Source organism: Phyllostomus hastatus, unplaced genomic scaffold (assembly GCF_019186645.2).
Source record: "Phyllostomus hastatus isolate PE091 unplaced genomic scaffold, TTU_PhHast_1.1 phas_scaffold_755, whole genome shotgun sequence".
NCBI lineage: Eukaryota > Metazoa > Chordata > Mammalia > Chiroptera > Phyllostomidae > Phyllostomus > Phyllostomus hastatus.
The window spans coordinates 1416690-1439374 of NW_025334039.1; positions in this window are offsets into that span (position 1 = coordinate 1416690).

Consider the following 22685-nt stretch of genomic DNA (forward strand, 5'->3'; position numbering starts at 1 on the left):
GATTTCAGGATGTCCTTAGTCACTTAGTTACAAGTTGGCTCGCCGTGGCTCTTGAACTTCAGCATGCATATCATTCATCTGCTTGTTTTATCAGAAGTGTAGGTTCCTAGCCCCACTCCGGGGAGGTCTGATTCGACAGAGTGAGTGCTAGACTCTGCATTTTGCAAGACTTGGGTGTGATTTTGAAGCAAATGGCTAGCAAATCCACTTCTAGAAGCTCTGGTTAAACAGAAAGGGAAAGGATTCTGGGAAGGGAAGCAGCATCTGGCTCCGATCAAAGCCCCACTAGGTCATTTACTTGCTGTGCGACTTTTGGCCTGTGAGCTAACCTCCCTGGGCCTTGGTTTCCTCATCTGTGAATAAACCTCAGTCACCATTGGGAACCCCAATCTTCTGAATCTTTGGGTGGCAGGGGAGAGGGGACAGGAAGCAGCATTTTGTTGAGCCCTGCAGGCGGGCGTGCCAGGCACGGGCTCACACCTCTCCTACACTGTCAGCTAAGTATTTCTTCTTCCCAAGTCAAAGAGCCTGCGCTAATCTGTCTGGGCTCCTGAAAAATGCCTTCAGCGCTTCGGTTTCTGACCTGCCTTCTAACACAAAATGTGTGTGGCAGGTTAATTTTGGCCAACACACCTTGGTCGTTTAGTTAACAGGAAAGTCAGTTTGAATAGGCTATTTAATGCAATTGCATTTATTTGTCAACAAGCACTTACTGAGCTCCACCTGTGTTCTGGACCCCACGTGAGGTGCTGGGATCCCGCGGTTAGGGGCACCAGCGGCCTCGCAGAGGGAGGCGCACTGGCATCCCTCGCCGGCCCACAGGGTGAGTGAATGCACAAGCGGCGGGAGCAGACACTGCCCCGCTCAGCCTGGGCCAGCAGAGGCGGAGACGCTGTGGGAGAACTGCTCTGGGGGCCTGGCCCGGCGGAGTCAGAGCTTGGCTGCTCTGAAAGGAGAGAGGCTCGGGCCAGGTCAGTGCAAAACACCTGCCTAAGATAATCAGCGAAATCAGGACAATGTGATATTTCAACACTGGCATCCAGACTTCTTATCGGCGGTGCAGGCTTGTAGAGAGAAGGCCGGAACAACAGAAGCCCCGCCCCCTGTCCAGATAGGAATACTGAGACACGGACAAGCAGGTTTTCTCAAAGTGTGGTCCCCAGGCCACTGGCCACACGACCACCTGGGAGCTTATTTATGACTCAGATCTCTATGCAAACCCCCCGCCCCCAATTTACTGATTCAAAGACCCTAAGGGGGAGGCCTGGTGAGGAGCGCCTATAAGCTGCTGTAGCAAATCTGAGAACTGCTGGAATCTCCTACGTCTAACCTGCAGAGCTTTTGCTGTCAATGCATCTGCTACAAGAATAATAAAAGTAGTAACTGGTGATGTTTACTGAGCATTTTCTATCTGCCAAGGAGTGACCCAGGTACTTCACACACGACTAATTTTATCTTCACAAAAACTCTGTGTTGGTCCTGTTACTATCCCCACGTCACGGGTGGGAAAACAGCCATAGAGTTCGGTGACTGGCCCAAGGTTTTACTCATCCTCGATGCGGCCAAGGTTCAAAGTCAGACCTAATCGCCACCCAAGAAAGGATCCAAATTTTTTGTAAACACACACAAAAAATAAAAGCAAGATGTCGACGGCAGTTATTCTGGGGTGGTGGGAATACAAAGGAGTTTAATTTTTGCCTGTGTGCCTTCCCATTTTTTCTATGATAAACCAGGTATTTGTTTGTAGTATGAACACAGTCCTGGGTTCATGTGTGTTATTTTGCACTTGTTTGCCATATCCAGGCAAACAGATCTTAACCTCACTGAAGCTCAAGATGCTCATCTGTGAAATGGGTATAACGTTGAGTATTCTCAGGTAGAATTAAGATAGTTTATACTAATCAGATAGCTCAACACAGCTACATACCTGGTGCCAAAACAAACTAGGTCCTTCTTTTCTACTGCCCCCTCTGTGTCACGCCCCCTCCCCCTCAGAAGGCATCGTCGTTTTACCTGTCACTAGGGACTGGAGCTGGAGCCGCAGTCTCGACTCCCGTCCTCCTGCCCCAAGTTTGGTTCTGGACCAACAGCATCTGCACCCCAGGGGAACGTGTTAGACTCAGTCCTCACCCAGGCCTACAGAATCAGAATGTGCATTTTAAGGTCTGCAGGTGATTCCCATGAGCACGTGGGCTGGGAAATCGTTCTCCCGAAGGGGGAGTGTTACGCAGGGAATGAAAACAATGGTCTCCTGGGTGCAGGAAGAAAAGGTCAGAACCTCTATTTCTGTTTAATTTTTATCTCCTTTATTAATGTCTGATATTGGTGTATGATTCACGACATGTTCAGTTTTTGAGTGCCGAATACACACACATACGCGGCTGAGGAGTAAACTTTGTCCTGAACGAGGAGGGAGCTCACCTTGGGCACACTCAGGTAACGTCGTCCCTCCAGGCCCTGCCACACGTCCCACACCGAGGTCCCTGCTCCCGCTGCTTCCCTGACTTGGAGTAAAGGACTCTCCATGTGGACAATACTTCCATTCCTACCCTCCCTGGGAAGGAAGGAGTGATTTAACCACTTGGTAAATCGGTGGCCCAGGCCCCTTCTCTTCCATCTCCAGGTGAGAATACCTTTCGCTCAGCCCTCCTGTGATGGGCATTTTAAATAGGCTGCTCTGGCCTCATGGTCACTCCATGCGTATTCCATCAAGTCCCTTGCCTGCCCTTTCTTGCTCATACTTGCCTCCATGCAAAACCCAAATACTGGTTTACTCCAACACTCAGCCTGGTCAGGGCCTGCTCCAGGGAGTGGGGTGTGGCTGGGAGCAGCAGGGGGTGGAGGGGGAACACCGACCCAAGCTGACAGCATTCTCCTTAAAGCCTTGTCCATAAGCATCAGATGGACCCTTAATCCTGCCTGCCCCTCCTGCAAAGTTATCCTATGTCCATTTCTCTCCCACGCTTCCGATTTTGAGAAGAGGCCTGTCCTTTGCCTGGGCTGGTCTCCCCTGGCATCAAATCAGATCATCTCTAATTCTGTATTCTTCCCAGCACGCACAGCGCTGCTGGCTCCCTCTCAATGTTGAATCCGAACACCACGGTTTTAGAAACTGCCCTTTTTCCAAGTACCTTATTAATCCTCCGAGCACTTGTGAGCTTCGACACACTGGGCTAGTGGCACGGGACGTGTGCCACGGCTGGCACGCCCCACATTCCAGACCAGGAAAGCTGGGACCCCAGGCTGAGCTCCTGGCCCAGCCTTGGACAGTGAATCAAGTCAGAGTTGGGGGGCTGCATTCCCTTCCTAAAACCCACTGCCTCTTTGGGACTGTACGTATTCTAACAACAAGAAATCAAAAAGTATAAAATACAAAGCCTTCCCTAGCCCCCAAACGAGTTTGAATAACGCAGTGTGGGAGAGGTCTCCAGCTGTAGGCTGGTTTTCAGGCGGGAGAGGAAGAAGCGAGGGAAATTCCTTGACGAGTAGAATAGCGGAAACGTACACAAAATAATTAGACAAGACCAAACAATTTAAGCAGTTGACAGCCAGCTAAGGTTGTATCTTCCCTAACCAAGGGCACTTAAGTTTACCCATTCCAGACCTTCCCAGGGCAGACCAGCCTCCATCCCCGTTCCTCTTCAACGACATGTTTTACAAATAAAACTAACTAGAAAATCACCCTGACCTCTCTATACACACTTTTTGATGAATCAGGGTATCGAAGGACATCCTTGAAAAGCTAATGCATATTCTGCTAAGACCCTCCCCGGAAACCTCCCCTAGGATGCTGGCTGGCTAAAGAAAGATAGAAAGTCTCAAGACAAAGGACCCACAGTGTGCTCTCTCTTGCCAGAGCACACCCAATCCTGTCTGCTCTCCGTCTCCTAAACTCTAAGGGTCTTGCCCTGGCCAGTGTGGCTCAGTTGGCTGGGCATCATCCTGTGAACCAAAAGGTCATGGGTGCAATTCCCTTTCAGGGCACATGCCCAGGCTGTGGGTTCAGTTCTCTGTTGGGGAATGTGTAGGAGGCAACACGTTGCCTCTCTCTCTTCTTTTCCCTCTCTCTAAAAGCAATAACAATGCCCTCAGGTGAGGATTAAATAAACAAACAAACAAACTCTAAGGGTCCCCATGAGACTTGTAACCAGAAGAGCAATGAACAGCGACAGCTCACCCTGGTTTACCCCCTGCCCCTGTCTCCGAGCCCTCCTTTTTCTCTGACTCTCCAGTGAGCGGACAGCAGCCTCACCTTGACTCCCTTCTTTTCTTGTGACTTTTTTTTCTCAGTGAGCCAGTGCAGCCTGACCTCTGCTTATGTCTTTCCTGTAACGTTTCTAGGGAGCCAAGGCAGCCCCGCCTAGGCTGCCTCTCTCCCGAGCACTGCCTCCATTTCACTGTCCCCAGTTCTAATAAATAAAATCACCTGGACTTGTGCTGTGAAATCTTTCCTGCCCTAAGTCAAGAACCCACCCACTACCAGCTGGCCCGAGGCCGACCTGCTCTGGAACTGTCCCCACCTGCTAACAGTGTCAAGGCCCAGAATCCAGGATGGGAGCTACTGGCACCAGGGAGATGTCGATGTTTTTAGCCAATAAGACCTTTTAAACTATCGAGAATGACCCTGACCTGGGCTGCCTGCAAACAGCTTTCAAATCTTCCAGTGATTCTCACTTGCCAGGCAGGTTAAGGGCGGACTTGGCAGAATCACATAAGCCTATTAAAAATAAATATTTCTAGGCCCTCCCTTAGACCTGCAGAATCAGAATCTCCAGGGCTGGGTCAGAACCTTTATTTTTAATCCACTCCTCCGTGATCCTGACGCACAGCCAGGTTTAGGAATCCTTGAGTCCTGGCCATTATGAATCTATTTACGTCTGAAAATGGCCAAACTGGCAGTGGCTTAGAGGTAGTTTAGTACAACTCCTCATTTGACAGATCGGAAGACTGAGTCTTGGAGAGATGTGACCTGTCCAGCTTCCTAGACCCAGGGTGAGTTAACTGGGGCCCGTTTAACTTTGAGTGACAGTCCTGGGTCTCATATCAGGATCAGACTGGCACCACTGAAACACGCTTGAGCAAAGTAGGTTCTGAGTTCAGCTCTCTGGCTCCATGTAGGGATCCCAGGAACGTTTTGCTCACCATCTCTCATAGCCCCACTCAAATGGATGGATGCCTGTGGCTGACTTGTGTCTTTCACACCCTGAATGATCAGGTGACCACCTGGGTTGGAACCTCAAAGCCATTCACCTGCATCTAACTAAATGCAAATGCCTAATGCATTCTTCCTGGGCTTTCTCCCTGTGGCAGTTTTGTATACACCACAACAGAGACTGTACATGCCAATGACATTAAAAAAAAAAAAAAGCATGTGCCCCTGGCCCAGGGAACAGAGTCAGCTCTTATCCCCCAACCCTATATAACTGGTAGAATATATTTGAAAAAGAGGACATCTATAGCAGGGATAAAATTCAACAAAGGACAAGGGGACCAGAGAAACACCTGAGAAACTGAAGGCAAATTGAACCAGATCGAGGGATGAAAACATGACCTAAAACACCTGGAGGGGCTTCCCAGGTTCTGGGGATGCTCCAAGATTAGAGACAATGCATGCCTTGCATTGCAGGAAAGGACTCTGCAGCAAACATCGAGGTGATTGGTTGGGGAGCCCATATTTTTCTTTTTAAAGATTTATTTATTTTTAGAGAGGGAAGGGAGGGAGAAAGAGAGAGAAACATCAATGTGCAGTTGCTGGGGGCTGTGGCCTGCAACCCAGGCATGTGCCCTGACTGGGAATCGAACTTGCAACACTGGGGAGCCCATATTTTAAGCACCCAGGCACTTTAGCCCCTCCTGTTGCAGGCATTGGGCAGCTGAGGTTCCTGTCCCACCCCACTCCATCCGAGCCGGAGTCGTCAGCACAGGTGTTTTGGCTAAGGACCACGATAGTGGCCTAAGATGATTCGTACACCTAGAAAGAATGGGGAGCCCCATATATTAAAGGAAAAAAAACACTGAAAGGCCACTATTGGGATGTCCTATTGTTTTCCCACAACGATTCAAGACAGATGATAATAAACAGAGAGAAGCCACAGACATGAAGGCAGGGAGTCTCAGTACAAAATAGGCATAAAGCCTGAAACCAATGAGCATCGAGAAAAGGCAACACCCTGTCATATGCTACAACCCAGATGAAGCTTACGACATTGTGATGAGTACAACAAGCAAGTCACAGAAGGAGTGCATGGTTCCACTTATAGGAGGTGTCTATCTCAGTCAGACTCCTAGAAGCCGAAGGTGGAATGGTGGTTGCCAAGAGCTGTGGGAAAGGGAAGTAGTTCAATGAATAAAAAGTTTCAGTCACGCAAGATGAAAGAGTTCTGTACATCTGCCATACAACCCTGTGTATATAGTTCATGACACTGTGCTGTACACTTAAAATTTGTTAAGAGAGTAGGTTGCATGTCATAAATTTTTTCTACCACAATAGAAAGGGTAGAGGTAAAGGAAGGAAGGATTGATAGTTTGATTCTTCTCCAGAGCCTTCAGAGGGAGAATGGCCCTGCCAAAACCTTGATTTCAGACATTTAACGTACAGAATTTGAAAGAATACATTTCTGATGTTTGAAGCCACTCCGTCTGTGGCTATTTGTAATAGCAAATCTAAGAAACTAATAATATAAGACAGAAACACCAACTCAGAAAATGGAAAACGAATGTCCAATGAAACATAAGGAGGGAGGAGAAAAGAGTTTAAAAGAAAGAAATGTAAATATTTTCATAGGAACAAGGGAAGATATTCATGAAATAAAAATAATCTCTTAAGATACGAGGCTAATTAGCCATCATAGACCATATACTCCTAAAAGTCGAAACAAATTTGATCGTCTGAACAGCAGGATAGATATACATGGAGAACAGCATGGAAAATTGGTAGACTTAGCCCAGAAGGCTGTGCAAAAGAATAAAAAGTAGAAAGGAAGAAAGGAGATTATGATATTAACACCTTCAAATGAATTCTAGAAGAGAGAATGGAGCAAATATAGAGGAAATCAATAAAATGAATGAGAAGACATTCCCAGAGTTCAAGACAAGATTTCAGTGTCAAAGGGCACAGGAATACTGAGTAGCACGTGAGTTGCTCAGAGGGAATTAGTTGGTTCCCCATCTTTACCCCCAACACTTACACTAAACGTATCTCTATGTGGAGGCAGTCTCCTTTCCCTCTTATTTTCAATGCAACATCGCTGTTACCTGAAATGCAATAAAAACAGCCATTCAAAAGTCATCCTTGCTTCTGAGCCAGTATTGGTGGTGTAGGGAAGAGGCCTGTGGTGTAATTAGAGTTTATTAGTCTCAGTAGTGTGTGTTCATCAGAAGTTCAAGCAGTTTGACACAATCTTGGCCCGTGACAGACTACAGCTTTAATCCCTGCCAAATCAGACAGCAAATCGAGATAAGGAACTATCCTTGAGATCCTTTATAGCATATAAAATGTGAGAAATGCTAAAAAAAAAAAAGTCTCGTGTAACAATCTGTTTGGATAATATTGAAAATGCATGTATCAGAGATATTGACATTTAAGTGAGAAAATTATTGTTCATCCAGAGAACGGGATTGGGGATTGTAAGAATCTCTGACAAGATAAAAATAAAGCGCTATCAACCAATGAATGTTTAAACTAAAGCAGCATTAATCTGGGACGTGAGATAGCAATGCTGTAAACATGGTTCCAGGTGGCACTGGGTGAGGTTCAATGTCTCTTGAGGAGTAAACAGTTCGCAAGATTATTTTGTCAATTAATTCTTCAGAGACAGAGTTGGGCAAAAACATTTTACTTAGTAAATGAAACATTTAATTTGGTGTCTCATTCTGTCAGTCTTTCATTGGAGAAACTCATATCAAGACTTACAGCAACAGCTTTCCATCAATAATTGTTTGACAGTTACTATGCTACTGGGTGTACCTTTCAAATGTGTAATTAGGAAGACTTGGCAGATGAGACATATTAATCAATAACATAGTCAATTTTCTATTATGGAAATAAATAGACATTTCTACTCTAAAAACATTTCTTTCAGTTCCTCAAAACAACACGATTTGTTTTCAGCAAGAAAGTAATTGAGAGCAGGTATAAATGGTAGACAAATTACAGTAGGCACTTACCGGTCCTTTCGACTACCCTCCATTCTCAGTATCCCTAGGAGATGTCAAGTGTGCTCAGCAACTTCCTCGCAAGAGATTTGTTCTCAGATTTCTGCCTTAGGTCAGGAGAACTGGATCCAATATTGATCTTTCTGTTCATCTGTCCAGGGTCATTGTTGTCAGAGGTGGAAATGGCGTTTGGGGGGGGGATGTGATACAGAAGTATACAGACCCAGAGCACAGATGTAGCAAGCAGAGATAGGGACATAGATCTTGGTCTTGAACTTGAACACCTTGCTGAATCTCTCTAAACCTTGGATTCCTCACCTATAACTTGGAATCAGCTAGATCAAATTCAACTTGCTTACTAGGTAGGTAAACTTATACATGTTACTGGATCTCTCTTGGCCTTGCTTTTCTCAACCTCCTGTGAGAATAAAATAAAATGATGTATATAAATGTCACAGCACCAAAGGCATGCCTCACAAATTATAGTTTCTTTCCCCTTCCCTATGATATGTTATGTGGGTAATGGACAAGCAATGCACCAGGGCAGAGAAATTTGAGATCTGGGTGTGCAAATTGCTCAGTCCTTTTAGATATCATTTCCTCTAAGAAGATAAATTTATACCCAAATAGGAAACCATATTGATGTGCCAGCTTGCCTCATTAATTGTTTATGGCATCTACTTGATCAAAGTCAATCTCAGATATCTGTGGAGAAGGAATACACAGGGCATGAAGGTAGGTGATGAGACCATGTCATGACCTCCAACATCAAGAGAGTTAAAGCTAGTTGGAGGTCCCCATTCAGTTTGAAAACAAACCTAGTTATGATATGATACTAATCTCAAGTTAAGGGGAGTCCATACTGTCAGGATGTGAGGCATTCACATCGCTGCCTAACTTCTGCTGAAATACAACAGAGAACATCATACCTGGGTCTTCTGGCTCCTGAGGTCTCCCTTCCCCATGAGGAATCTCTCCATCTCGAGAAGGAGGGAGTGGGACAGTCCTGCTGTAATTGCTCACAGTCTCATCATCTCCCCAGCCCACTTCAGGTTGAGGTGTTGTCTGCTTTCTCCATTACAGCCCTTTGATATTGAAGGATGTCCAGAATCAGAATAAAGTTTGGCCACTTCCTTGGGACTTGATTCTTGGAAACCACCTCAAGATGATCAAGAATGGTCAGTGATATGAGGAAGAATAAAGAAAGAAAACACTGCTTGTTTGGGAGGGGTGGGAGAATTCGGAGTCAAGAGCTCTGTTTTGGGGACATAAGTTTTCATTTCCACTGACCACTCACGTGGGGGTGTCAAGGAGAATGTTAGATACACAAATCAGGTTCTCAAAGGAAACATCTCAGATAGTGAACTGATGTTCTAAACTGAGGAATCATTATTGCATGGAGGTTAGTAGAATCATGGAATGACTAGAGGTTTCCCAGGAAAAGAGTGTAGAGACAGAAAAATAACAAATCTAGGAGAAGGCCTCCTAGAAAAATGCCATTGGAGGACCAACAAGGTGTGGATGGATGAAGAGAGAGGAATGCCAGTGGATTGAGCACGGGCTGTGAATTAAAGTGTCGCAGGTTCTATTCCCAGTCAGGGCACATGCCTGGGTTGCAGGCCATGGCCCCCAGCAACTGCACATGGATGTTTCTCTCTCTCTCCCTGTCTCCCTCCCTTCCCTCTCTAAAAATAAATAAATAAAATTGTAAAAAAAAAAGAGAGGAATGCCCCCAGGCAGATTCAAGCATAAGAACCAAGACCCTGCAGGGCAGATTATGATGTCTTGTTTGATGGCTAGTGAATATTCTCCTAACTGTGTTTTTAAACCCCTTGGAGCCAACTGGTGTCCAAAGGCAGATGAACCATGTGGGTCTCTAACCCTCCACCCCTCTGGCAAACCAGATGCCATGCCCTGAGAAGACCATGCTGCGTGGAGAGGCCACATACAGGTGGTCTGGACGAGTCATTACAGCCCAGGTACCAGACAATACTTCCAAACGATCCCACCTCTGAGATGTCTGAGTCACCCTCAGCCATTTGAGTCTCCCCAAAGCCTTTTGCGTTGCCCAGACATTGTGGAACAGAGATAAAACATTTCTTTTGCTCACTGCCTCAATTCTTGACCCACATAAGCTGTGAGCTAAACAAGATGGTCATCGTTTACAACACTCAGTGTGGGATGGTTTGTTACACAGCACTGGTGACTGGAAAACTGCCCATGCATATAATAGGGAAGCACAAGACCATGAATTATCTGCTACTGATGGTCAATCAATCATGTCCAAGTGCCTAATTGGAAACATGGGGAAATAAGGCCCTGAGAGGCAGTGACTTGCCCCAAACCAGAGCCTGTTAGTTAGTAACAGGAAACTAGAGTATAGATCTTCCACGCCAGGAAGATGCTATTTCCTTAGTAAGTGAACGGCCATTCCCTGCAGGCCTACCTGTGCTCTAGGTTTGAGGAAATACCTGTAAGGGACTTGTCTCAGGGCTGATGAGTGAGACCTTCTGGGATGAAGGCTTAACCCCTCTTAACCTTTGATCTCTGACCATCAGTTCCCTCTTAAACCCAACTCTTCTTCCAGGTGAAGTGAGGACAAATCCAGCCTCAGACTATTAGAGGCTGCCTGGAAAAACGGAGAGGCCAAAGGGGCCCAGCTGGCACACAGCCCCTTGGAGCCAGTCGTCCTGGCCCCAGTGAACACCAGAGGGAGCAAGATGGCTGATCTGTAGGATACATGTGTGCATGCATGCACACGCGTGCGCGCGCGCGCGCACACACACACACCCTCATCCATGGTGGGAAGTGGGGCAAATGTTAAAGAAGAAAGATCGGCTCACTAACTCTCTCTCCATCCAAGGTTCTCCCCCTGACGGGTGACAGGGAAGTGAGACTCTATGCTCCCAAAGGTTCTCCCAGCTCTCAAATTCTGCTTCTGTGACCTCCTCTCCCTTCCCTGCCTCTGAAGCCCAGTCTGAAATCCTTTCGTTTCTCTGAGGTATCCATGACAGACAGCTCCCATATTTTAGACAGCACCAAAGCCTGAAGGGAAAGGAATAGCGCTTTAATGGTGGAATTTCAGAGCCAGTAGCTTGTTTTGTTTTTTTAAATTTTTTTTTTAGGGGATGAGAAAGAAGTGGTTATCTTAAGTCTGGAAATTAAAACAGCATTTGCATAGCATCATTATATAAATGAGTTATACAGAGCGCAGTGGTGGTTATTATTACATGGGGTGTCACCACGTGATAATGCTCCCATTGCGCTGAACATTCTTCTAGGCCGCTGCATGCGTGACCCTGTTTAACCCTAACAGCAGGAAGGCCTCCCGCCCCCTCAGGGCAGTACCTGCCTGACACTGTGTTAGAGACCACAGAGAAACCTATCACCTGGGGAGATGAGCACACCTGGAACTACACCGAATGTTGGTCTCTGCAGCTCGGAGCTTTTCAAATCTGGTAGCAGTGAAGCACTTACATGTTAGACTCTCAATCCAGGTTTCCACTGATAAAATTGAATAATGTTCATGTCTTCATTTGCAGGAAAAATATGCCGATGAAGAGGATTTTTCCATTTATCTCCCATTATTTTTTTTTAAACTTTGACATTCACCACCACTTGCTGGCCAAAAAAATTAATTAGTTGCAGCTCAAAGGAGAGGAAAACACTGGAGCAATTCTGAGAATGGGCTCTGGAGTTCGACCTGGATTCAAAAAATGGGTAAAGTTAATCAGCCGCTTGCTGCTGTGTGACCTTGGGCAGGTCACTGTTCTGAACACTGAGTCCTGTCATCTGTAGCATAGGGGCAGCTACAGTTCTTCTCTCACAGGTTGTGTTAGGATTACAGGTTAGCCTTAGATACAGTGCCTCAAACACGTAGATAGTTCATAAAAGCTTGCTGCCTCTGTCAATAAACCATGGCTCTATCGTTGCAGGCAAACACAAACTAGGAGGCAATTTTTTAAGGAGACTTTAACCTGCCAGAGACAGTCTTAGAAAAAAGGGAAGTCACATGTGTGTGCATGCACATTGAGTTTTGCAAATTGGATAAGTTCTTACAATAAAACTTCCGGACAGGTTGTTTAATTTTCCACTCTTCTTTTCTGATATAAAAATTCCTAGGGAAAAATAATATACCTTTAGAGTGGAACAAAAGTGGCTTCTAATCCTGGATTATTCACTGATCTCCCCTGAACCTGGGTACAGGCGTGTATTAAGTGCTCAATAAATATTTGTGAAACCAAGTTCTCAAATTTTCTCCTTTTGTTATAGGATCAAATTAGAAATAGAGCGAAAATACCTGGCTCATAGTTGCTAGTTAGCAAATGTTTGCTTTCTGTATCCTCATATTATTTTTTAAGTCCTGGCATTTTTTTAAACTAAGAAACTCTAAATTTCATCAGTTCTTTCATTCTGGTGCATTTCAGTTACTCTTTTTATCATGTAGATAATGGTGTTTTAGCTATGGAGCTGCTTTTTACTCAACATGCACACTATTCTATTCTAGAGATTCGGTACAACATGCCGTACGGATAAAGTAATGGTGCTTCTCAGAGAAGCTCAGTGAGCTGCACATGTATTAATCCTCATCCTTGTGAAGAAAGTAGGAAACATCACTCTTCATTGACTTAAAGATAGCTGAGTTTGCTTGTATCCTGGACACGCACACCTTGAACACAGCGTCTCCTTCCAACCGTGAAGTCAGAGATGGTCGTGGAATCATTAGACCCTCTTCCTCTGGAGACAAATTTAGGTCCTCATGACTTCCTGAAAGAGGATCATTTGTTTCGTCTTTAAAACTAAGGAGTAGTGGGGGAAGGTTCCGGTGATTCTTTTATGATGCTCAGCAATTTCTACTCTTCCACTTAGACGCATCTAAATTCACATCACGTGACTCACCTTCCTGCCATCAATCTGGTGATCAATCTAAAAGCCCCAGTCTGCCAGCCATTGCCTAGGTAACCAACCCCAAGTGACTTTAATGGACAGCCCATAGCGGACAGAAACCAGCAAGAGAAAGGAAAAATCTGTCATTTGGTACTTTTTTCTTGATGTTTAAATAATTAAAAACACCATCAAGAAACTAATCCATAGGTAAAATGATATGTAACATTTGCTCCCATAGTGCTTCTGTACCTACCATCATTGATTCACTCAGGGGCGGGGGTGTGGGTGGTGGGGAGAAAGAACCGTGTACTCAAGGCTTTACTTGTCCTAAAAGAAGTTTCTTCCAACCTGTGAAATGAAGTTAAAAACATAGGGCCAGATCCCGTTGAGTGGATGAGCGACACATCGGCATGAGCTAAATATTTGCAGCAGTAATAACCTTGAAGTTTCCTTTTAATCTGAAAATATCATAAGCTGACTTTTTTTTGGAATGTGCACATTGGATTAAATTTAGTAATTCAGGGAAGCTTAAAGGTTAAAGTATCCACTTGGGAGTCAGTCCTCAGTGACTCCTGGATCCAATACTTAGCAGCGCATGACCTTTGGAAAGGATATGTCATCTTTCTGAGCCCCTATTTATTCATTTGTAAAATGAAGGTAATGGAAATAAATTGTATCTCATCACATTATTTGGATGCTTAAATCAGATAACGTAGGTAAAGCACCTGGCACTTAATTAATGTTGGAGATAAATGAACAACGGAATCATCTCCTATGTGTAAATGCTTTCTGAGTATCAGGCACCAGGTGAAGATATTTAAGCACATGAAAACAGCAGAGCAATAAAGAATTGCAAACACATGAAAACAGCAGAGCAATAAAGAATTGCGTGGCTCTCGAGCTGACGGAAAGAAAGCCATGAACTAGGGAATACCATCAGCAGCATCACAGGCAAGCAAACATATATGGAGCGTCTTCTGTGTGCAAAACAGAGTAGTGGATGGAGAGAACGTGGACTTTAAAATCAGACAGAAGTACATTCAATCCTACTTCTCTCTTACGAGCTGTGAGACCGTGGAACAACCACCTCCCTGCTTGTGTTCAAAAAGGGGAAGTCCACCAGGGCTCATGGTTGCAATCCACACCAGCGGACTCAGCAATCTTAACCAAAAGAGCCATTTATTGGAAGTACTAGGGACCTGAGAGTCAGTGAGAGACTGGAAGACTGGTTTGGAAAACTGGTAAACTTCTAGGCAGAGAGAACCGCAGAGAGCAGTGGTCTGCCCAAAGGCCAATAGTGCTGCTGGCATGACTATGACCTTCAACTGGCCCATGTCATTGGGTCTCTGGCTCAAGATTCAAAGTCCTCAGTTGTATCTGCTACATCACCCACATACTGCTGTGGCTCTGCCAGCATAAAAGAGGCCCCCACAGCCTTCATCACTGAAGGGGGTGGGGGTACCCCCCATGACCATGCACACTGAGCTATTCCAGAAAAGAGCAATTGGGCACCAAAACAGCAAATACCTAAAACTCTATATTATGTTGTATGTCAACTATAATTGAAGCATTTTTTAAAATTTAAAAAGAATATTAATAAAGCACATGTAGGTATTTCTCTAAACACCTTTAAAAATGAAACAAAAAGGAAATACAATGGTTTAACACAATCAAAGACAGTTTTGTAATTCTTCCATTGCTAGTTTATATTATTCCATTGTTTGCTCATGACCCATGATAGTGTCTGGCACCATTCACAGAGGATGCTCTATAAACAGTCAGTGAATTATTCCACTAATAACATGTTTAATTTATCCGTGAGGTTCAGCCCAGGACCACCCACCTTGCATAACTCCAGGTGATACTATTAACATAAGACAGACATCAATAACAACACCGTGCATCAGAACAGTGGTTCTCAAACTTGGTTGGACCTTAGAATCAATGGGAAACATTTCAAAAATACTGATGCCTGAGTCCTATCCTAGAGATTCTGTTTTAAATCATTTGGGGTGTGAGCTGGGCATCAGTCTTTTCTAAAACTCCTGAGGATAACATGCTGCAAAATGTGAGAACCAATTCTCCAAGGGGCCATTGTATTCTGTGTGATTCCACCGCCCTGGATTGTGAACAGGTGGTCCTGTGACTAACGGTTCCAGTCCCGTGTTCTCTAAGATGTGAAGTGAGTGGGGGAAAGGGCAGGTCTGCCAACAGGGGTAGTTGACTGTGGTGAGAGAGAGGACCGAGGTCAGGCAGACCAGAGTTTCAGTCTAAGCCAGCCTACTACTGCATTGTGTAATCTTGGGAACTTACATTGGGGGGCCTTAAATTTCAATACATAGAGTGTCTGGCAAAAGGGTCAGCCCTGAATAAAAGGTTGTAATAAGGCTTCTATGACTGTTTAACAGTGATCACTTCTGCAGTCTTCTCTCATATTCAACCTAAATGAGGGATTAGCAGGCTACAACCCACGAATCAAAAGCAGAGGGCCACCTGTGTTTGTAAATAAAGTTTTATTGTCACACAAACATGCTCATTCCTTTAACCTCTAGTGACTACTCTCACAGGACAACAGCTGAGTTGAGTAGCTACAATGGAGAAAGTCTGACCCAAAAAACCTAAACTATTTACCACCTGGCCCTTTATGGAATAGGTTTTCCTGCCCCTGTATCTAACCACCAATTAAATACATTCAATACCTTTACATGCTGTTTATGATAATGAGGATCCTTTGTTATTTGAAAACTCCTCCCCTCCCCCACATGAAGATGTTAAGTTCTTTGAAGCTGGACCACCTTATATAGTTTTTTTCTCTAATAACAATAATACTATTTCACTTCACTTCTTATTTGCCAAAGAACTTTGATGTGTGAACTATCATTTCCCACAGAGTCTAGTATAGTGTTGAGCAAACAGAAGACACTTGAAAAATATTTGACTGATTGATTGCCTTTCTCTGATTTATTTCAAACTCTAAGCAATTGGGCCAAAGGCTATTTTTGTCCCCGATGTGATAGGTCATGAAGACCATCACAAATCCCTGTATCAAATGGGGACAGGATATTTCAAACTATTGTATGAAATGGCTCTTTTTGTAACGTTTCTGATTGTCACTATTTCCATCCAGATCCTTTATAAGCATTATGTGATCCTTCCCACAAGAGACAGTGCTGTGTCTGTAGAAAAAGAACAATGTTTAGAGTCAGACGTGAACTACAATCCCAGTCTGGCCACTTCCTAGCTTTGAGGCCTCGGCCATATGGTTCACGTTTTGGTATCATTTAGAATCTAGACAGGTCAGAAACGTGTTCTTCCTTCCTCTCATCTGTCTTAATCTCACTTTTCAGCTCCACAGAAACAATAGTTTAGATTTTTCCAGATCCTGAAAAACCACACTGGTAGATTGACTGTCTTTTACTATTGTAGACAAGGGCACAGAACAACCTAAAGTCAGGTAAACTCAACAACAACAACAACAAAACAATGATGAGAAGCAAATGTTCAAAGCAGAAAATAAGAAATGTCACGAGATACACATGCCTATCGGTGAAGCTCGGGATAGACGTGACATTTCTTGTCCTTGATGTGACCCACTTACAGCTCTTCTTTGTCATAAAGGGCAAAGCACTCCATATTATTGAATATTCTACTTCTGCACAGTTCATTTAAACGATGCTTTCTAGTTATTGTGTGTTTGCCATCGTATAAACCAGGAGGACCTCTCTCTCCCTGTTTTTAATAATTGAATTTACCAAGACGATTTCATTACAAAAACAAGCTGTGCACAATCCAAAGCCTTAATGTTGTGACTAATGTAAACCTGAGGTTGACATTTTTAAGTGGGAGATTGAGGTAATTATTCTTAGTGAATCGTGTCTTTCTTCCAAGTATTGGATGCTTCTTTGTTACAATCTTGTATTTGTTGGATGTTTTTTTTTCACTGTTGGATAGTTTATAAAAGAGCCTCTGAAAAGGATTATGGAGCTGGAAGCAAGGCCAAGTGTGGAAGAGAAGATGACACAGTGGCCAGCAGTTTTGCACGCTATTGCAGGTGACCAAAGGCATGCATTGGTCACCCTACAATCATATACGTGGCAGCAAAGTGGATTTTTATATTTGAATACGAAAGGATTTTATACTATGGGGATTTGTTTCACATTAAATAATGAACTCTGAAGACTTAAATTTGAGCATTCTTCGGAACTTCCATAATGACGAGTCTCACCTAATAAATAGCAATTCTCATTTGATCGTCATAACGGTCCTACAAGGCAGGCATGGCAGGCAGTGTAATTCCTGTTTTAGAGGGAAAGAGCGTGAGCCTCAGAGAAAGCCAGAGCTTTCCCCATGCTTACACCTGGGTTTTAAATCCCAGTCCGACTTCCAGTCCTTCAGGGTTCCCGGTCCGTTATACATGAGCCGTCCTCTGCTCCCCAGGAGACAGACAAGCCTGACCCTAACAATTGTCCTGTGCTCCCCCTCCTCACCACACTCCAAAGTCCATCCAGCCCCTGACTTTTTCTTTGGTTTTCTCTCTCAGCTTTAGCCTTCACCCTCCCATTGGGAACCATTATAAAATGTAACTTCCCTTTTGGTGGCCAGATTTCTGGTTCCTTGTCTTTTTAGGGTAACTCTCCAGCCCTGCCCAGTCCTGCTGTTAGATTGGAATGTATTGCTCTCTACCCCTGATAGACAGATAGAGTCTCTGCTCTCCATTTACTCTGGGAGCTAGTGGTAGAGACTAGAGTTCTGTCTGGGGGTCATAGACAGAAAATCTGAGGAAGACAATGAAGGGGATACTCTCCATCTGGCTGGTCACTGGAGCCAGTTGTGGCTCCTACAACTAGAGGGATTAAGACAGATAGGATTGTTTTCGTGGGAAGCAACGTGAGACTCTGAGCAAAATCCAAACTGTTCTGGATCCTAGCATAGTCATTCATTCAACAAATATTTAATGAGCAACTACTGTGCACCAGGCACTGTAACAGACACTGAAAATACGTCAGGGAATGACCCAGGAAAAAAACTCATCCTCAAACAGCAAACATTCCAGTGGGGGACACCGACAATAAACAAATGAACAAAATTGCAGTAGCCCTTCCTTGTCCATGGTTTCACTTCCTGTAGGTCAGTTGCCCATAGTCAGTTGTGGTCTGAAAATATTCAATGGGAAGTTCCGGAAGTGAACAACTCATGAGTTTTCAGGTGCACCCCATCTAAGCACCGTGATGAGGTCTCACACCTTCCAGCTCTGTCCTGCCCAGGATGTGAATTGCCACTTTGTCCAGAGTCGCCCTGCTGTATTGCTCCCCACCCCACACTCACTTCACATCAAGCCATCAGATCAACTGTCAGAATATCGCAGTGCTTGTGTAATGATAAACCTTATCTTACTTAACAATGGCCCCAACACACAACAGTAGTGATGCCGACAATTCGGATATGCCCACGAGAGGCCATAAAATGTGTGTATGTATAAGAAGTGTAGTGTATATAGGGGTAAACACTATTTATGGTTTTTCAGGCATCCACTGGGGGTTCTGAACATCTCCCCTACAGATAATGTACGATATATACATTTTAGTCTTTCAACCCTTGAACATGGTAAATATTTCTACTTGTGTAGTTATTTTATTTCTGTCAGCAATGTTTTGTAATTTTCAGTGTACAGATCTTGACTTTTGTTATATTTAGTTCTAAGTATTCTGTGTTTTTAAAAGCCATTGTAAGTAGAATTTTTTAAATTCCATTTTCCAATTGATTTCTGCTAACATACACAAAACAGTTGTTTTTTTTTTATCTTAACCTTATACCACGGAATCTTGTTACATTCTCTTACTATTCCTAGTAGTTGTTTTATGACTTCCTCAAACTTCTCTATGTAAATAATCATGACATTTGCAAGTAAGAAGTTGCATTAATTCCTTTCTGATCCTTATGCCTTTTAGTTCTTTATCTCGCCTTATCACAAAAGCTGAGATGTCCAGTACATTATTAAAAATAGAGCGGCAATAGTGATCATTCTTCCCTTATTCTTGATTATATGGGGGGAAATTTCTGTATTTAACAATGAATGCTGATGTTATTTGAAGTTTCTTTTTTATAGATGTCCTTTACCAGATTGAAACCATTTCCTTCTATCTCTAGTGTGCAGAGAGATTTTTATCAGGACTATGTGTTCACTTTTATCAAATGTTTTTGCATCTATCAAAATGTTCATAGGACTTTTATTTATTCTGTCAATACTATGAATTATAGCGAATTTTTAAACACAGATATATCATGAGTTCACAGAATAAATACTATAAAGAGCAATATACCCCGTAAAGGGGATGAGAGGAATGGAAAGTGCTGTTTCAAACAGAGGGGGCAGGGTAGGCCTCGCTGAAGAGGTAACATGTCAGTAAAGACACCAGTGAAGGGAGGCAGCAAGGTGTGAGCAAGCAACATTCCAGGTACCGAGTGGTAAGAGCTGGGTTTGACAAGATAACCAGCAGCTGAGCCTATAAGCCCTTGGAGGCCTCTGTAAGGAGTTTGGGATTTGATTCTTAGTACCCTGGGGAATCATTATCTTTTAACAACAAAAAAAATAAGCACCATGAACTGATTTATGGTTTTAAAAGACCCTTCGTGCTGTTGTGTGGAGAACTGGATGTATGTAGCAAGAGTGGAATGGGGATATCAATCAGGAGGCCGTTTCATTTCCCCACAAGGGATTAGAGAGAGCAACCTGGTTAGAATGGTAACAGATGAGGTAACGAAACGTGCACAGTTTTATGGTTACCCTTGGACTGGATCTGGGGTATAGGGGAAGTGAGGACTTAAGGGGAACTGAGACACTAGGTGCACAATGGTGACTTACGAATGGGGACAAAGAGGATTTGGACACAGAATCCAGAGGTTTGCTTTTGCCATTTAGATATTCACCTCTTCAGGTGAATGCAAAAAATAGCCGGCTGGGTATGTAATTCTAGAGCTCAGAGGAGAGATGAGGACAGAGAGAAAAGGTTGGGAGTCTAAAGAATATAGATGATATTTAATCCCATGGGGTAGTAAGGGCAGCAAAGGCTATGAGAAGGAGCATCCCATGGGGTAGGAGGAAGAGAGGAGTGGAATGGTTCAGAAGACAGGTCAAAGGGGGGTTTTGAGAAGAGCACTGTGTCCAATGCTCTTGAGAGGCCAAGTGCAATAAAGATAAAAAATTGACCATGGGATTGGGCAGGAAGTCATTGGTAACCTTGAAAAGAACAGTTTCAATGCAGGGGGATGGAGGTTGGGGAGACCTAAGCGAAGTAGGTTGAGTAAGAGAGAGTTTTAGAGTGGATTGGAGCTAGCAAATATAGATAGATTTTTTTGACAAGTTTTCCTTTAAAGGAGAGCAAAGAAATTACTTAGGCTTGGGATGGTAAACGAAGCCTGCAGATAACTTGTTTGGTGTTGTTTAAATACCATAGGCATTTCCCACACGATTATGTACTGGTGGGAATGAGCTGGTACAAAGAGAGAATTTGGTGATGCGAGGACTAGGCAGGATAACGGAAGGAGCAGCAACATCTGCGAACGATGGGGCAGGATGGGGTCCAACGCAAGACTCCAGGACTGGCTGAACATGGGTTCTGGACCAGTTTGCCACTGTCTCAGCAGAGAAGGCAGAGTTACAGCGAAAGAGACAAAGGCTGACAAGCAGAGTAGGAAGTAGCAAGATGAGGCGGTTGTCTTCCTCTTGGTTCCATCGTCTCGGTGATGATGAATGAGGTCATCAGCCAGAGGGAGGAGGCTGGAGAAGTTGGAGGAGAGAGGAGCTGTTGTGGAATAGCAATCAAAATGGTAAGAGAATGAGTGAGTGAGTGAGGGAAATCCAATAGGACTGCCAGGCAGTGCTAAGTCTACCCATGAGTTGTTATCACCATTTGACATGAGATCCATCACGAGATCCAGCAGGGATGTGCTTTTCTACCTCCATGTTCTGCTACTTAGGCTGAGAGGCAGAGTCCATGGAGATCAGGGTTTGGTGTCCATCATGCTGGTTCGGTGGAGGTGACATGAAAGGCAGGGAAAACAGGCTATCTACAGGATGTTGATTGCAGAGCTCAGAGTGTTATCTAAATTGAGTAAACAGGGAAGGGGTCAGTGCAGTGTGTTTGTGAGCTGCGGTTGGGGGCGGTGCTCAGTGAGTAAAGGAACTGGAAAAGCAGGAAGTAGTCATCACAGAGTAGGATGCTTAAGTCAAGAATTTGAAGATGACTTGGCTATTGCCAACAACGTGGTCTAGGGTATAATGGTGTGAAAAGATGCCGGCGATTTGGTGGAGGAATAAATTGTTTGAAGTGAGAAGGCATGGAAATAGAGGACAGAGACCTGGATGGTGGATGAATCATCTACTGAGATGTTGCCTTTAGAGTCTTTGCACACTGTTCCTGTCTCAGACACCTACGCAGTTCACTCCCCATCAGACCAGCTTCCGTACGGTCCTATTATGGCTGTTTCTCTCCCCTGCTTTGTTGGTCTGTAGTATTTATCACCAGCCAACATATCATATAGGTATTTGGTTTTTGTCACCACCACCCTCCAGGAAGGTAGGGCTTTATTTGCTTTGGTTTTCCTCAACTGTAGCTTCAGAATGGAGGGACACTGTATCTGGAGGAGATGATGAGAAGCCCCAAGGAGGCATATCTTGCCTCCTACCCTGGTGACTTTTGAAGAACAGTAACAACTCGCTCTCAGTGGGGCTCCCACAGAGGTGGTGCTCTCAGGGGTGTCACATCCATGAAAGGAAGGGGACACACAGAGAAACAAAGGGGTGACAGGTGTAGACTCATTTTCTTCCTTCCTTCCTTCCTTCCTTCCTTCCTTCCTTCCTTCCTTCCTTCCTTCCTTCCTTCCTCTCTCTTCCTCTCTCTCTCTCTCTTTCTTTCTCTCTCTCTCTCTCTCTCTCTCATACACACACACACACACACACACACACACACACACACAGAGGATACAGTCAAAGGGACCAGGATGGGTGTATGAAATTACAAAACTTGGAGGATATGCAGGACAATTGGGGGATGCATCCAGGAATCCAGGGATGGCCAGAGAGGCCTGGGGGTGTGGAGGTAACTGAGGTAACCGGGGATGGAAGACATAGTGGGATCAGTGCCAGGGAGCTCAGAAGGCAAGGAGATTTTCAATTTTCATTATGGATTTCTTTAGGCATTAGCCTCCTGGACAGTTAGTTGTATGGAGACAGATTATGGCAGTCTTACCAAAGTCTCAGATTTCCAAGGGCCTCCTTGAATTCTGTGGTGTACCACATCAAGATGTGTCTCTCCCCACCTGTGCCAGAAGCTCACACCCCAAATCCCAGCAGTTTGGAGAGGACTAGGTCACTTTGCCCTTGCATAGACTTCATGACGGCATGTGGGACAGTGACAATGGCAAGGTTCCTTACGGCAGATTTCAGAGTGGCAGAGATGAATCAGGAGAGCTGGAGTAGAAGGAGAAGATTACTCTTTGAAGGATTCCCTCAAATGACCTATAACCCTGCATGAAAAGACGCACTGCAGTGCGGGCATAGGAGTGAAGTGAGCCCATCCCATAATCACCAGTGGATGAGGCCAGAGGATGTAGACGTTTCAAGCAATGGTTCAAATATCTAGCCA